This window comes from Zootoca vivipara, chromosome 12 (assembly GCF_965207765.1).
Source record: "Zootoca vivipara chromosome 12, rZooViv2.hap1.1, whole genome shotgun sequence".
In the NCBI taxonomy this organism is placed as follows: domain Eukaryota; kingdom Metazoa; phylum Chordata; class Lepidosauria; order Squamata; family Lacertidae; genus Zootoca; species Zootoca vivipara.
The window spans coordinates 21,487,921-21,501,881 of record NC_142595.1 but is presented as its reverse complement, the minus strand read 5'-3'; the positions used below and the strand labels follow the sequence as shown (position 1 = coordinate 21,501,881).

At 45.7% G+C, this 13,961-nt stretch overlaps 1 protein-coding gene across 1 annotated transcript in view; it reads left to right on the top strand.

Annotated features, from left to right (window-relative positions):
• The window catches only part of GPR179 (G protein-coupled receptor 179), a 46,560-nt gene that overhangs the window by 11,158 nt on the left and 21,441 nt on the right, over nt 1-13,961 (top strand). The window lies entirely within an intron of this gene.

Here is a 13,961-nt window from a genome sequence, read left to right as displayed (position 1 = left end):
AGACTGTGGGGTCTGGTGCCCATTGTGACTGGTGGGGCAGGTGGCAGGGAGCCCCACAGTAGGCGGAACCAGAGCCAAGGACGGGAAGAGCTAGCTAATACCTGCCGCAGGTCAGGAATCGCTCAGTTCAAAGGTGGAGTTAAGTCTTTATTAGCAAAAACACGACCTCTGCAGACTTGGCTGAGTGTCAGGCCCAATGAGCAGAGCAACTAATTTCCGGCGGTCTTCTTCAATGAAAATCAGTTGCCGAGATGCCTCCACACCAGGACTTTCTTCAAGCGATCGGAGACTGTGCCTGTGTGCAGCTAAACTCTCCTCCTCCCTTGTTGTGCCTCTTCTGGTTTTGGGAGACACGCAGGGAGGAAAGCTTGTTGCAGCAGGAGGGGGAGACACCCATGACTCTCCTCTCTGCCTCTTGGCCTCCCTCATCTCACTTTCCTGCTTCAGCTTCTGCCTCTAATTCTGGACTTCTCTCTGCCACAGACCCTCCCTGCTCACTAAGCCCTGTTACTCTTCATCTTCAAACACTTCCTCTTCCCAGCCTGCTCCCTCTTCTCCCTCTGAGCACTAATCATTGTCCCACCACCACTCCCTGGGCTCTGAACCTTCCCCAGTTGGTTCCTCCCACCATTCCTCTGCATCCAACCAGTCCAACCAGACCACCAGCTGGCTGAAGTTGGTGGGGCACGGCCCCATTTATACAAATGGACCAGCCTCCGTTGTCAGAGATTAGGTATCTGTGTCCCTCCAAATGCTATTGGACTTCAGCTGTTGCCTGGTGTTTTGCTGCCAAAGCTGGAGCACCAAATCTTTACTAGCAAGGAGAACAAAAGCTAGAGGACTTCTCAAAGTTTTGCCGAAGGAGGAATTCTCAAAGCTTTCTTCTTTGACCAAGGACAAAAATCTATAATAGAAATCTATAATATTGACAGCTAAGTCACCATATGCGACAAACACTCCTCACATTACATCACTTCGTACAAAATGTGTAAACATCAGCAACACATTAATCTTTAAAAACCAAAGAAATGTGAAATAACATTGAAAAGAAAGAACGCAGCCTGGATCACTTGGGGGGGCTATATGTGAATTTCTGAAACGTAATTTCTTGTCGACGCTTGCAAACTTTTGTGCAAATGAATAAAGGGATGTTAATGTAATATGCCAAATGGTTATTGTTGTTTACCCTTGATTAATTGCAGTACGTTTCTTGCTAATTTATAAAACGTGTTTCAAACATCTTGTCTCGCACACACTCGTTTAATCCTCCAGCATCCTCCTTCCTTTTCAATGCAGCTCCTGCCATTGAAAATTCATTCAAGTTCCTTACAATAAAAAAAACTGAATGATGTTCTAGGCACAATTAAATTGACCGTTTATTATATCACTTCATAGATTTTTGCTGCTGTCGAAAATCTCTGCTCAAAAGCACATAGGGTATTTTCTCTTTGAAGAAACCTGCAGATCTCTTCTTCTTCTTCCTCTTCTTCTTCTTCTTCTTCTTCTTCTTCTTCTTCTTCTTCTTCTTCTTCTTCTTCTTCTTCTTCTTCTTCTTCTTCTTCTTCTTCTTCTTCTCTTCCTTGCTGCTACAGGGATAGCCTGGCTGAGTCTCCACGCCACCCTGCCCCCTTCAATCTGCTATGTTGCCTAGTACCGTTTTCAGCCAACATCACTCTTCTTCCTCTCTGCCCCTGCCTTCCTCGTGCTTCTTTCCAGCATCCCTCCTGTGTCTCATTTCCCCTTTGCTTCCTGCCTCCCTGCATTATCCCCCCTTCTCTCTGCCGACCCATCTGCCTCCTTCAGCTGCTCTGTACCTTCACTGCACAGCAGGGGTTTAATGTGCAAATCTGCATTTAAGCACCTTTTGCCCGAGGAGTGTGTGTTGGTGCCTGTGTGCTGCGATGAACATTGGGCACGAAGCCTGCAATGAGCAGGGACAGGATGGTTTGTTGTTCTCTCTAGGAAGGTGGTGGTGGTCTGTGTGTGCTACAAATCGGGAGCCGTGTGACAGGAACCAGCTTGGGAGGTTCTCCCAGGCTTGCAGGCCAGTTGGTGCAAGGAAGCAGGGGTGCCAGGAAAGCTTTGAGGGGGACCAGAGTGGAATCAGCTGCCCAGCAACGTTTGCAGCAGGGTGTAAAATTGGTCAAGTTTTGATTGGGGCAAGATGTATTTGTGGCAAAGGCAAAAATAGAAAAGAAAAAGGGCCCCCGGTAGTCAAGAGGCAGGGTTGCAGTTCTCTGCGCAGCTCTTCAGAGACCATGGCTCAGTGGCGCAGCACTCACTGGTGGTACTGGGTTCAAAATATGCACACACACATCTCTAGTTGGCTGTGAATGTCTCCAGTCTGAAATCCTGCTGTTGCTAGTCAGTATAGACCAGACATCTCCAGCCTTTTCAGGCCCAGGGCTCACATTTAAGCCAAACATACATTTGGGTGACATACTACTTAATCTAGTGCTCCTGTTGCAGCCCACCTTGGATCAGGCTGTGACCCACCAGCTGAAGACATTTACCAGTTGAAGACCAGTGGTGTAAACAATACTGAAGCTGCGTGGACCCATTGTCTGACTCAGTATAGTATAAGGCAGATTCCTCTGTCCCCATGAAAAGAAGCAGCAGAATAAATGATGGAAAAGAAGCCTTTGGTCTTATGTGCATAATGTACACTGTACCTTCAGCTTTCTATGGTGCAGAATTTGGGCTACAATGGTGCAGAACAGCAGTGTACTGATCTTTTCACGTGAAGATAAATACAGTGGTACCTCATGTTGCGTATAGGATCTGTTCCGGAGCCCCGTACGCAACATGAGCAGTACGCAACATGAAGTGCTGCGTCTGCGCATGTGCGTGGCGTGATTCGGCGCTTCTGCACATGACATCATTTGTCGCATCTGCGCATGCGCGAACCGCCGAACCTGGAAGTAACCTGTTCCGGTACTTCCGGTTTTGGCGCGTACATATCCCGTGTCGTACGCAACCCGCAGCATTCGTAACATATGGTATGACTGTACTGCCTTTGTATATACAGTGGTACCTCGGAAGTCGAACGGAATCAGTTCCAGAACTCCGTTCAACTTCCAAAACATTCGGAAACCAAAGCACGGCTTCCGACTACCTGCAGGAAGCTCCTGTAGCCAATCGGAAGCCCCGTCAGACGTTCGGGTTCCAAAGAACATTCGTAAACTGGAACACTCACTTCCGGGTTTGTGGCATTCGGGAGCCAAAACGGACAAGTACCAAGGCGTTTGGGATCCAAAGTGCAGCTGTATAGCAGAGCTTTGGCCACAGCAGCAAACATGCCAAGCTCAAAACAAATCCTCTGTAGGAAATGCTGCCATTAAGAAACTGCAGAGGTCAGCTTCTAAATCAACTTGCTTGCGAGTTAACATCAAGTTTGCGCTAGTTTGCTTTATGTAAGCAAAAAGTAAATCTCAAGTCGCTATAGAGAACAATGGCATTTACACAAAAAGCTAATTAGATGAAAAGGTCTGGGAGGCTTCTGCGGCGGTTAACTTGCTTTAAGCAAACCAGTGCACTAGTGTTCCAAAAGCAATGTACTTTATGTCAGACCTAGGCTAGGCTGTGCCACTACTGAAAACGGAGGAAAATGCATAGAACCACCTGATGTCTCGCTAGAGCAGTGTTTTTCAAAGTGGGTAATACCACCTCCAGGGCGGGGGAGTGCTGGAACGATCCAGGGGGGCCAGAAGTGCAATGGGGTGTGTGTGTGGAAGCATAAAGAAATAAGAGAATTTTGAAAAGCCATTCGGAAATATTTCATCTGTTGTGTAATGATGCTTACTATGACGTAACATCAGAGGAACCAGAGACCAAATAGCAAACATGCGCTGGATTATGGAGAAAGCTAGAGAGTTCCAGAAAAATGTCTACTTCTGCTTCATTGACTATGCAAAAGCCTTTGACTGTGTCGACCACAGCAAACTATGGCAAGTTCTTAAAGAAATGGGAGTGCCTGATCACCTCATCTGTCTCCTGAGAAATCTCTATGTGGGACAAGAAGCTACAGTTAGAACTGGATATGGAACAACTGATTGGTTCAAAATTGGGAAAGGAGTATGACAAGGTTGTATATTGTCTCCCTGCTTATTTAACTTATATGCAGAATTCATCATGTGAAAGGCTGGACTAGATGAATCCCAAGCAGGAATTAAGATTGCCGGAAGAAATATCAACAACCTCAGATATGCAGATGACACAACCTTGATGGCAGAAAGTGAGGAGGAATTAAAGAACCTTTTAATGAGGGTGAAAGAGGAGAGCGCAAAATATGGTCTGAAGCTCAACATCAAAAAAACCAAGATCATGGCCACTGGTCCCATCACCTCCTGCCAAATAGTAGGGGAAGAAATGGAGGCAGTGAGAGATTTTACTTTCTTGGGCTCCTTGATCACTGCAGATGGTGACAGCAGTCACGAAATTAAAAGACGCCTGCTTCTTGGGAGAAAAGCAATGACAAACCTAGACAGCATCTTAAAAAACAGAGACATCACCTTGCCGACAAAGGTCCGTATAGTTAAAGCTATGGTTTTCCCAGTAGTGATGTATGGAAGTGAGAGCTGGACCATAAAGAAGGCTGATCGCCGAAGAATTGATGCTTTTGAATTATGGTGCTGGAGGAGACTCTTGAGAGTCCCATGGACTGCTAGAAGATCAAACCTATCAATTCTTAAGGAAATCAGCCCTGAGTGCTCCCTGGAAGGACAGATCGTGAAGCTGAGGCTCCAATACTTTGGCCACCTCATGAGAAGAGAAGAATCCTTGGAAAAGACCCTGATGTTGGGAAAGATTGAGGGCACTAGGAGAAGGGGACGACAGAGGACAAGATGGTTGGACAGTGTTCTCGAAGCTACGAACATGAGTTTGACCAAACTACGGGAGGCAGTGCAAGACAGGAGTGCCTGGCGTGCTATGGTCCATGGGGTCACGAAGAGTCAGACACGACTAAACGACTAAACAACAACAACAAATGACGTAACATAGAGTTAAAGTCGTAGTACTGTAATTATTTTCCAAATAAACACACAAAATGCAAGTAATAACTGATCAGTGGTCAAGTCCACCAACGGAAATGGATTTTCTGTGCCTAATGGTGGCCAAGAGATTGATATTGAGGAATTGGAGAAATAAAGATATGACGTGGGTGGCGCTGTGGGTTAAGCCACAGAGCCTAGGGCTTGCCGATCGGAAGGTCGGCGGTTCAAATCCCCATGACGGGGTGAGCTCCCGTTGCTTGGTCCCAGCTCCTGCCAACCTAGCAGTTCGAAAGCACGTCAAAAATGCAAGTAGATAAATAGGTACCACTCCGGCAGGAAGGTAGGTAAACGGTGTTTCCGTGTGCTGCTCTGGTTACCCAGAAGCAGCTTTGTCATGCTGGCCACATGACCTGGAAGCTGTACGCCGGCTCCCTCAGCCAATAATGTGAGATGAGCGCCGCAACCCCAGAGTCAGTCATGACTGGACCTAATGGTCAGGGGTCCCTTTACATTTACCCTTCAGCCAATGGATACAACATCACTGGCGATTGTTGAACGGACTGCTTACAGGCACAGACTCTGTATGGATAGATACGGTAACATTTGGAATGAGTGTATATGAAATATAGTGGGCTTTTAACATTTACATAAGCATTAGGACAATAACACTATACCAATATAGACAATAACGTATGGGAATATCATATATTGCTCTCTCTTTTTGTATATTTTCGCTTTTATATGTATCTTTGTTGCTGTTGTTTCCCCCCCCCCACTTTTCCTTCTTTATTTTCTGCATCACTTTATTTCCTTTAAGTGAAATCACCTTAATAAATTATAAATATTTTAAAAGTCTACCAGCGGGGCTTAACAAACAAGTATTGGCAGGCGAGCATGTTGCACAATGTATTTGATGCACATCATGCATAAAAGAACGCAAATTTGTCACAACATCTTTCAGCTTGTTGGCTCAAAGAAGGGAGATATCCTTGGGGGGCATGAGTAATTTTTTTATTTCTGAGAAGGGGGCGGTAGGCCAAATAAGTTTGGGAACCTCTGCTCCAGAGACGTGTGTACAATGGAGAAGAGGGGGAGCTTACTAGGTTTGGAGCAGTGAATTGCCATATTCACATCTGAACCTGGCAGACCTCTGAAGTGTTGGTCAGTGAGGTGGGGCAGCAGTGCTCCCCTTGACCTCTGGTCACATGACTTATTGCTACATACTGGGGTGGTGAAACAGCAGTGAGGTAGGCACAGTGCAAACGCGGTGGCAGAGATCTGGCCCTCCTGCCAGTGTGTTTGCACTGCACCAAGCTCACTGCTGCCTCCTGCTTCCGATTTGCAATAGTGACCTGGGTGACTGGAGGTCAGGTGAGTGCCCTCCCCCACTGCCCGCTACCAGTCAAATGAACCTTTGAAAAACCAATTTAAACAAGAGAAAGTTCTCAGCTCACCTCCAGCCCTTGTCAGAGCAAGTGGCTCTTGAGGAGTTTTTCTTGGTGCCATGACAACCAACCTGTCTTGTCCCTCAGGCTCCTTCTTGAGATCAACGCAGGAACTTATTGTAGGGTTCCCTATCAGATTACTTTCCATATGTATGGAGACATGTACTTAAACCACAACTTAATTCCTTTGGGCAACTTGTGTATACAGCTTAATCTTAAGGCTACCCCAGTAGTTCTGAAAGGTACAATTCTGGGCTCAACGTTTTGAGCCCAGAGTTATTGGCTGTGGTCATTCTTCATACATAACGATGCCTCTGGCCACTTCTAAAACTTCACCAAATGTTTGACTTTATTGGAATTTTGGTGAAATTTTCTATTTGTTTGTTTTACATTGCAAATGAACGTGAACTGAATGTTCTAAGCTGAAAACAGGTGGGATTAACTTCAGCAATACAAAACCTAGGTGTTAATGGTTAATATTTCCATAGCAGAACTTTCCATGACATATTCCCTTTATATAAGTCCATCACACAAAGGACCACATGGGTATCTTACAGCCTTCAGTTCAACATGGGGAAAATTATTGTATATTGCTACTAAATATATCTATCAACATATCTGTCTCTTGTCTTTGAGGAGTAAAATCACACACACACACACACACACACACACAGAGAGAGAGAGAGAGAGAGAGAGAGAGAGAGGCTGAAGTGCCGTCTAACTTTGTTAATTTTACCTGTGATTCCTGGCATGATCAATACTGGCATGATTTTTATTATGACATTAGCAGGGCATGAGGGCAGCAGTCCTCCCCTGTTGTTTGTCCCCGGCACCCCTGGTATTCAGAGGTTCTACTCTGTGAACATGGCTAACTGGTATTAGCTATTGGGACCTGCAGCAAAATGTTGCAGTGTGAAATGCTCCTGTTCAGAATACTCCATTCCATTCCTTCCCCTGCCAATATTGTTTTCTTCCTGCCCCCCAGCAGTCAGATTGCATTCTGTGGCCGCCAAAGATGCTCAGCCCCCATTGGACTGCTGTTGTTTTTAGTTTCCTCTCCCTTTCTGGTTTTTTATTTTTTCCAGTGGATATATTTTGTACTTCTACAACCCTCAGTATCCCCCTGACTCTGCCAATAGCTCCCCTACTGTGTGAGGACAGGACAGTTTTAGCTAGAGCCCCCTAGAAAAGGAGGGAAGGATTCTAGACCAGGTGTAGGGATCTTATCACATTCCAGAGGTTGCTGAACTGTAACTCCCATCATCTCTAGTCATGGACCACACTTGTTTAGCGCTGAAGGGAGTTGTAATTCAGCGACAACTGGGGGACCAGTACGTTTCCGAGCACAGTTCAAAGTGTTGTTGCTGACCTTTAAAGCCCTAAATGGCCTCAGTCCAGTATACCTGAAGGAGCGTCTCCACCCCCATCGTTCTGCCCGGACACTGAGGTCCAGTACCGAGGGCCTTCTGATGGTTCCCTCGTTGCGAGAAGCCAAGTTGCAGGGAACCAGGCAGAGGGCCTTCTCGGTGGTGGCGCCTGTCCTGTGGAACACCCTCCCATCAGATGTCAAAGAGAAAAACAGCTACCAGATTTTGTTGTTGTTTAGTCGTTTAGTCGTGTCCGACTCTTCGTGACCCCATGGACCACAGAACGCCAGGCACTCCTGTCTTGCACTGCCTCCCGCAGTTTGGTCAAACTCGTAGCTTCGAGAACACTGTCCAACCATCTTGTCCTCTGTTGTCCCCTTCTCCTAGTGCCCTCAATCTTTCCCAACATCAGGGTCTTTTCCAAGGATTCTTCTCTTCTCATGAGGTGGCCAAAGTATTGGAGCCTCAGCTTCACCAGATTTTTAGAAGACATCTGAAGGCAGCCCTGTTTAGGGAGGCTTTTAATGTTTAATTGTTTTATTTCATTTTTCTGTTGTAAGCCGCCCAGAGTGGCTGGGGAAATCCAGCCAGATGGGCGGGGTATAAATAATAAATTATTATTATTATTATTATTATTATTATTATTATTATTATTATTATTATTATTATCCCCAGTGCTGCTTCGTGAATTTGTCTATCCCTTTTTCTAAACCACCTGAGCAAGTGACCATCAACAGATCTGGTGGCTATGAATCCCACATCCGAACTGCTTCTCAACGGGCTCAGATCAGTCTGCCTCTCTTGACAGCACCCCAAAAGCGCCACTTGAGGCAGCTGTTGCGCCTAGTCCGACGGTAGAGCCGGCTTCACCCCCTGCACCTGGAATGTACAAAACCCAGAGCATTCTCTTTTGCATCCTTCCACTTCTGATTTAGCAAGGCCTTTTCATTCTTCCTTTCTAAGAGAGAGAGAGGAAACACGGTCCAACATTGTTAATTAACAGCTCGCATCTATCTTTGGCTGATTTCCGTTCCATCCTCCTTTTCTCATGCTGGGTAAATACCAGCGACACACGCTGATCATTATGTGTGTGTAATTAAATCATTTCTTTTGAACCATGGGAGCCCTTTAAATATCTTCTTCCTCCGGCGCTTCTGACTCCGCAATCTGTGAGAGCCCAGGCGTTCCTCCCATCTAGTCACGCTGCCCCAAAACGCAGGCTCCCCACCTCTCATTTCCTCCCCCACCCCACATTTTTCATCTGCTCCCTGGCCTCTTTTGCCCCTTCCCGCATTTCCTCACGCCTTATGCTTGCTAGCGCTACCCCGAATTCCTAGAAGAACAGGCTCCCACAATCTGTTCCTCAGACAAATTAGGACAACATTTTTGGTCAGGGAGCTGAGTGGATGAAATTTCGCTCCATCGCAGATTCCAAAATGGATCGCGGAGCCTAAGGGACCCTGACCTGTTTATTGAATGTTCATCCTGATTTGCTGGCACAAAGTTTGCCCAGAGGTTCGAGTATGTCATCTTTATTTATTCATTAAATTTATATCCTGCCCTTCCTCCTGAAGGAGCCCAGGGCAGCAAACATGTCAATACACAATTTTTTTTAAAAAAAAAAGCCTAATAAAAACAGTTAAAATGTTGGCTTGTGAGTTGTGCATTTCAAACCATTGGTTTTATAGTATTGTTTATTCATCATTTTAGACTGTACGCTCTTCAGAGTAGATTTTAAAAAATAATAATGTACAGAGTCATGTATATTTATAGTGCTATGGACATAGATGTTAATCATAATATTCCAAAGCCAGTTAACATTATAAAAACATTATAAAGCAATTGACAGCATCGTCTCGACCAGGGATCTCTGGGTTGCCAAAAAACAGTTTCTTTGAGCCATCAAATGGCTCTGTAAACAGTGTGTGTGCATGTGTATATGTGTATATGTGTATATACAGTTTACATACAGTCACACACATATGTATATATGCACATATATGTACACACACACACACACACACACTCATTTTGATTTGAGCATTCATTGTTATTTGCTTGTGGTTTCTATACCCTGAAATGGGCCTGCAACCTGTCAGAATAAGGCAGGTCCTGAGGCCATAACAGAAATATTTCCATCCTGGGCTGAATCCCCATGTCCAAGCAGGATTGCGGTTGGAGTAGAACTCTGCCCCATTCCTACTTCAAATCCCACCTCAATACCATCCTCGTCATAGGCGCCAACTCCTAGGGGTCAAGGGGTCTTTGGACCCCCCAGTAAAATATTTGAGGGGGCCGGGACACACACACACACCCAAGTTAATGGGCATTGCCATTCAAATGGTGTGTGTGCCATTGATTATGGCACCCAATATTTTATCCAAGCTGGCACCCCTGATCCTCATCAGAGCCTTGCATGAGCCATTCTAACTCTTTGCATCTCTGCTTGAACTGTGCCTTGAAAGGCTACTGAACCTCAGCTTAAGAGGCAACATGAGTCCTCTGAGCATGTGCAGGGTGCCTTCACCACTGAGAAGCCGCAGCCCTTTCTTGCAAATCTGGGATAGGAGAAGCAGCTCCTGGGTCAAGAGGTGCGACGGTGGCGTACAGGGAAACTTTTCATAGGGAAACAGTTAGGGCCAGAGGTGCCGGCTTGCGAGTGGGGGTGATGTCATGCATGTGATCTTGTGATGTCCTGACGCCACACACTTGAGCATCGAGCCTCCATCCCTAAGCCAGTCAGAAGCTTCCCAGGCTTTACGAAAGAGTTGCCAGGGCTCTGACAGGATGTCGGGGCCCTCCTGCCTACTTCCAAAAGCCGGGTGGGCTTTGGGAAGATGGCAGAATGGATCTTGGACCCATCAGAGCTTTGCACCTCCCTTCCTAAGCTGGGCAGAAGTTTCCTGGGCTTTGGGAAGGAGGCACCAAGGGAACATTTAGGGGACCAGCCTAGTCCCTTTAGCTTAGTCCCATGGCTGCATGCCACGGAGGTGCGACTTTCACTTGGGTTTTCGTGCAATGATGACGCACCTTGTTTTAGGCAATCAATATGATATGCTTTTCTTTACGGGGTCCACACTTCCAGTACCATTTTGCTTGGGGTTTTTTTGGTCTGGGACTGGGCCTCTTCCGCCTTCCAGCTACATATATGCAAAACCTGTCCTTCTGTCACTATAGACGTTCCCATTGTTGCCTGGGTCTTGAGAAAGTGGATTTGTGATTTCCACCATACAGAGCAGAAATCCGTGTTGCTTAAACCGGCTGCCAGCTTAGGACACTTGGCTGGAAACAGGAAATATCTAGTTTTCAGAGCAGAAAATCATGGATATTTGCAGCATTCCTACTCCCTTGCCATCGCTGCCTGCCTCAAGCAATACTGTCTCTCTGCATCACTCAGTGAATTCAACAAGATGTATGCATTGACCAAGCAATTGATCCCCTGCCCCCCGCCGTACATTTCCACACAAGGAAATCGGCACTCAATAGTTCTATAATGCCTTTAAAAAGGTAAAGGGACCCCTGACCATTAGGTCCAGTCGTGACCGACTCTGGGGTTGCGCGCTCATCTCGCATTATTGGCCGTGCTTTACTAAATTCATTTTGCTCTCCTCTTATACTGTGATCACTTTACTCCTCTTCTTTAGCACTTAGACCTGTCTACATAGATGTTAGAAAGATCAGACTCTAGGGGCACTCCCAAAGCTGTCACTATTTTCAAGTGGGGTTCAATTGCACACACTGGCAAATTCAGGTTGCAAAACCTGGCACTCTTGCTGAATAAACCTTAAAAAAGCCGGGTGTGTGTGAGTGAACTTTTGCAATAAGGAAAGTGACAGGAAAATGCTCCGGAAAGTGTGCAATAACAAATGCTTGATTCAACCTTGTATAACCTCAGAGAGGTACAGTGATCAGAGATCCCTAGGAAGAGGCCTTGGCTGTTAAGCCACTCAAGGAATTGAAGCTCAGGGATCTACAACTAACAACACTCAATATCCTTAACAAACTACAGTTCCCAGGGTTCTTTGGGGGAAGCCATGATGTGTAGAAGCAATGTGGTTGCTAATACTCGGTTCCTACCTGCACAAGTTGGAAAGTCAGCAAATTTAATAAGGATTCATATGCCCCTACACCCCAAAATAAGATTTGGGCTACCCCATATGGCTCCAGGACTAGGGGTATGTTGAAGATACACAAAGGTTTTCTGCAGGCAAAACTGATGATTTTACACAATTTAATGCTTTATGACCCCAGGTGATAATTACAAGTAAGGAACTGGAGGTATGCTTCACAAAGTATGTCTTTGGCATCCTTAATGATACAACTGAGAGTTGTATCATTAGTTGTGTCCTAGTGAGCATGGGGCTGCAATTGGGCACAAGGCTCTGCCAAGGTCCAATGCCCCCATGGAAATAATAACCGATAATAAAAACTGGGGCCTGCATGCATCAAAGTAAGCTTTGGAACACCCCAAAACATGTACGCACTCCTCCAAAAGAGCGTCCCTTCGAAGATGGCATAGAAGCACATCCTGCCTAACACTTGGCACATAAGACACTGTCAGGCTGTTGCACCCATGTAGATAGTCACCCAAATAGGCGAAGCTGAATAAGGAATCAGGGCCTCTGTGCTCCAAACTAAGCTTTGCCCCCAACCACAAATTGTACTCCCACACCTCCAGGTTAGTGTTCTCTCTGTGATAGAATTGCTTGTGGCTAGCGATTCATTTTCACACTGGACACAACTCTATTTTTGCTTTTACAAACGACCCGAGATTCATAAGGGTTTTGTTTTGGTTTTTTGGTGCGTTCGTGTGTGTGTGTTCTAAAAAGATAAACACTCAAAATTCCAAAATGCAAAACTTCCCAACACGTGCAAAGCTCTGTTTCAACACCAGCCTGTCTCCTTCTTTCCCATGGCTTTATCATGCTCTGATGTCCAAAACGTGATTTAGAAACTAGTGACAGGAAAAGGTCCGTTTGCAAATGCAGGAATTTTCACAGAGTCAGTTCCCAACCACAGATGGTTCTGTCTCTCTACCTCTCTGCACCTTCCTTCCTTCCACCGAGCTGCCCCACTTCCTGAATTAGCATATCTTCTCCTGCTGTGTGGGGTTTAAGGGGTTTCTGGGTCCTTTTGGCGTCAAAAGCCCTAGGAGGCTTGCCCCTGTGGGCGCTCGATCGTTGGTCACATTCTCCGTGTCCTTTTGGCTGTGCTCTGCTTCCCAAGGGATTAGTGTGCGCTTTGCAGCATTAGTGATCCATTTAGGTTTTAGGAAAAGGGGATTTGGTCATTCAGCATTTGGCTATTATTATGCTTAAATGTTTAACCACTGGTGTCCAGAAGAGGTGGGGTGGCATGTCAGCACCAGCCAGAGTAGCGAGAAGGAGTTTTGGGTGGCAGGAAAAAGGAGTGCCTTGGATGAGGCTCAATTCACTTATCTAACTTAATCTGACAAGAGGTTAAGAGGAGGTCTCCTGGATTATAAAGGAGGACAAATCTGGGGTGTTGGGGAAGAGATGTAGTTCAGCGGTAGGAGGTCTGCTTTGCAAGACCTTCTACCCCAGCTGGTTCAATCCCCAGCATCTCCAGGTAGACAATATTGAGCTAGTCAGTGTTTCCCAAACTTGGGTCTCCAGCTGTTTTTGGACTACAACTCCCATCATCCCTAGCTAGCAGGTCAGGGGTGATGGGAAATGTAGTCAGCTGGAGACCCAAGTTTGGGAAACACTGAGCTAGATTGAACAATTGTTTGACTCAGTTTAAAGCAGCTTACCTATGCTCCTCTGTCTTAATATTTTAAGGCTACCCTCGGATAGAGGTATTGCAATGATCACTAGAGGGGAGGGAGAAATTAAACTCTGTTCATTTTTGAAAGCAAACCTACCCAAAGCCTTCTTCCAAATTCACTCTTATGAAATGCAGTTCTCCAGCCAAGCAATGTGTATAAAAATACATATACTATGGTAAAGTGTGCATATGTTAGTGAAAGTAACATGTAAAAGTGCATTATGTTAGGGGACATTGCTCTGCAAAAGAAAGAAAGAAAGAAAGAAAGAAAGAAAGAAAGAAAGAAAGAAAGAAAGAAAGAAAGAAAGAAAGAAAGAAAGAAGTCTATAGCAGGCAAAAATGCATCCCAATGTGTACATTGGGATAAA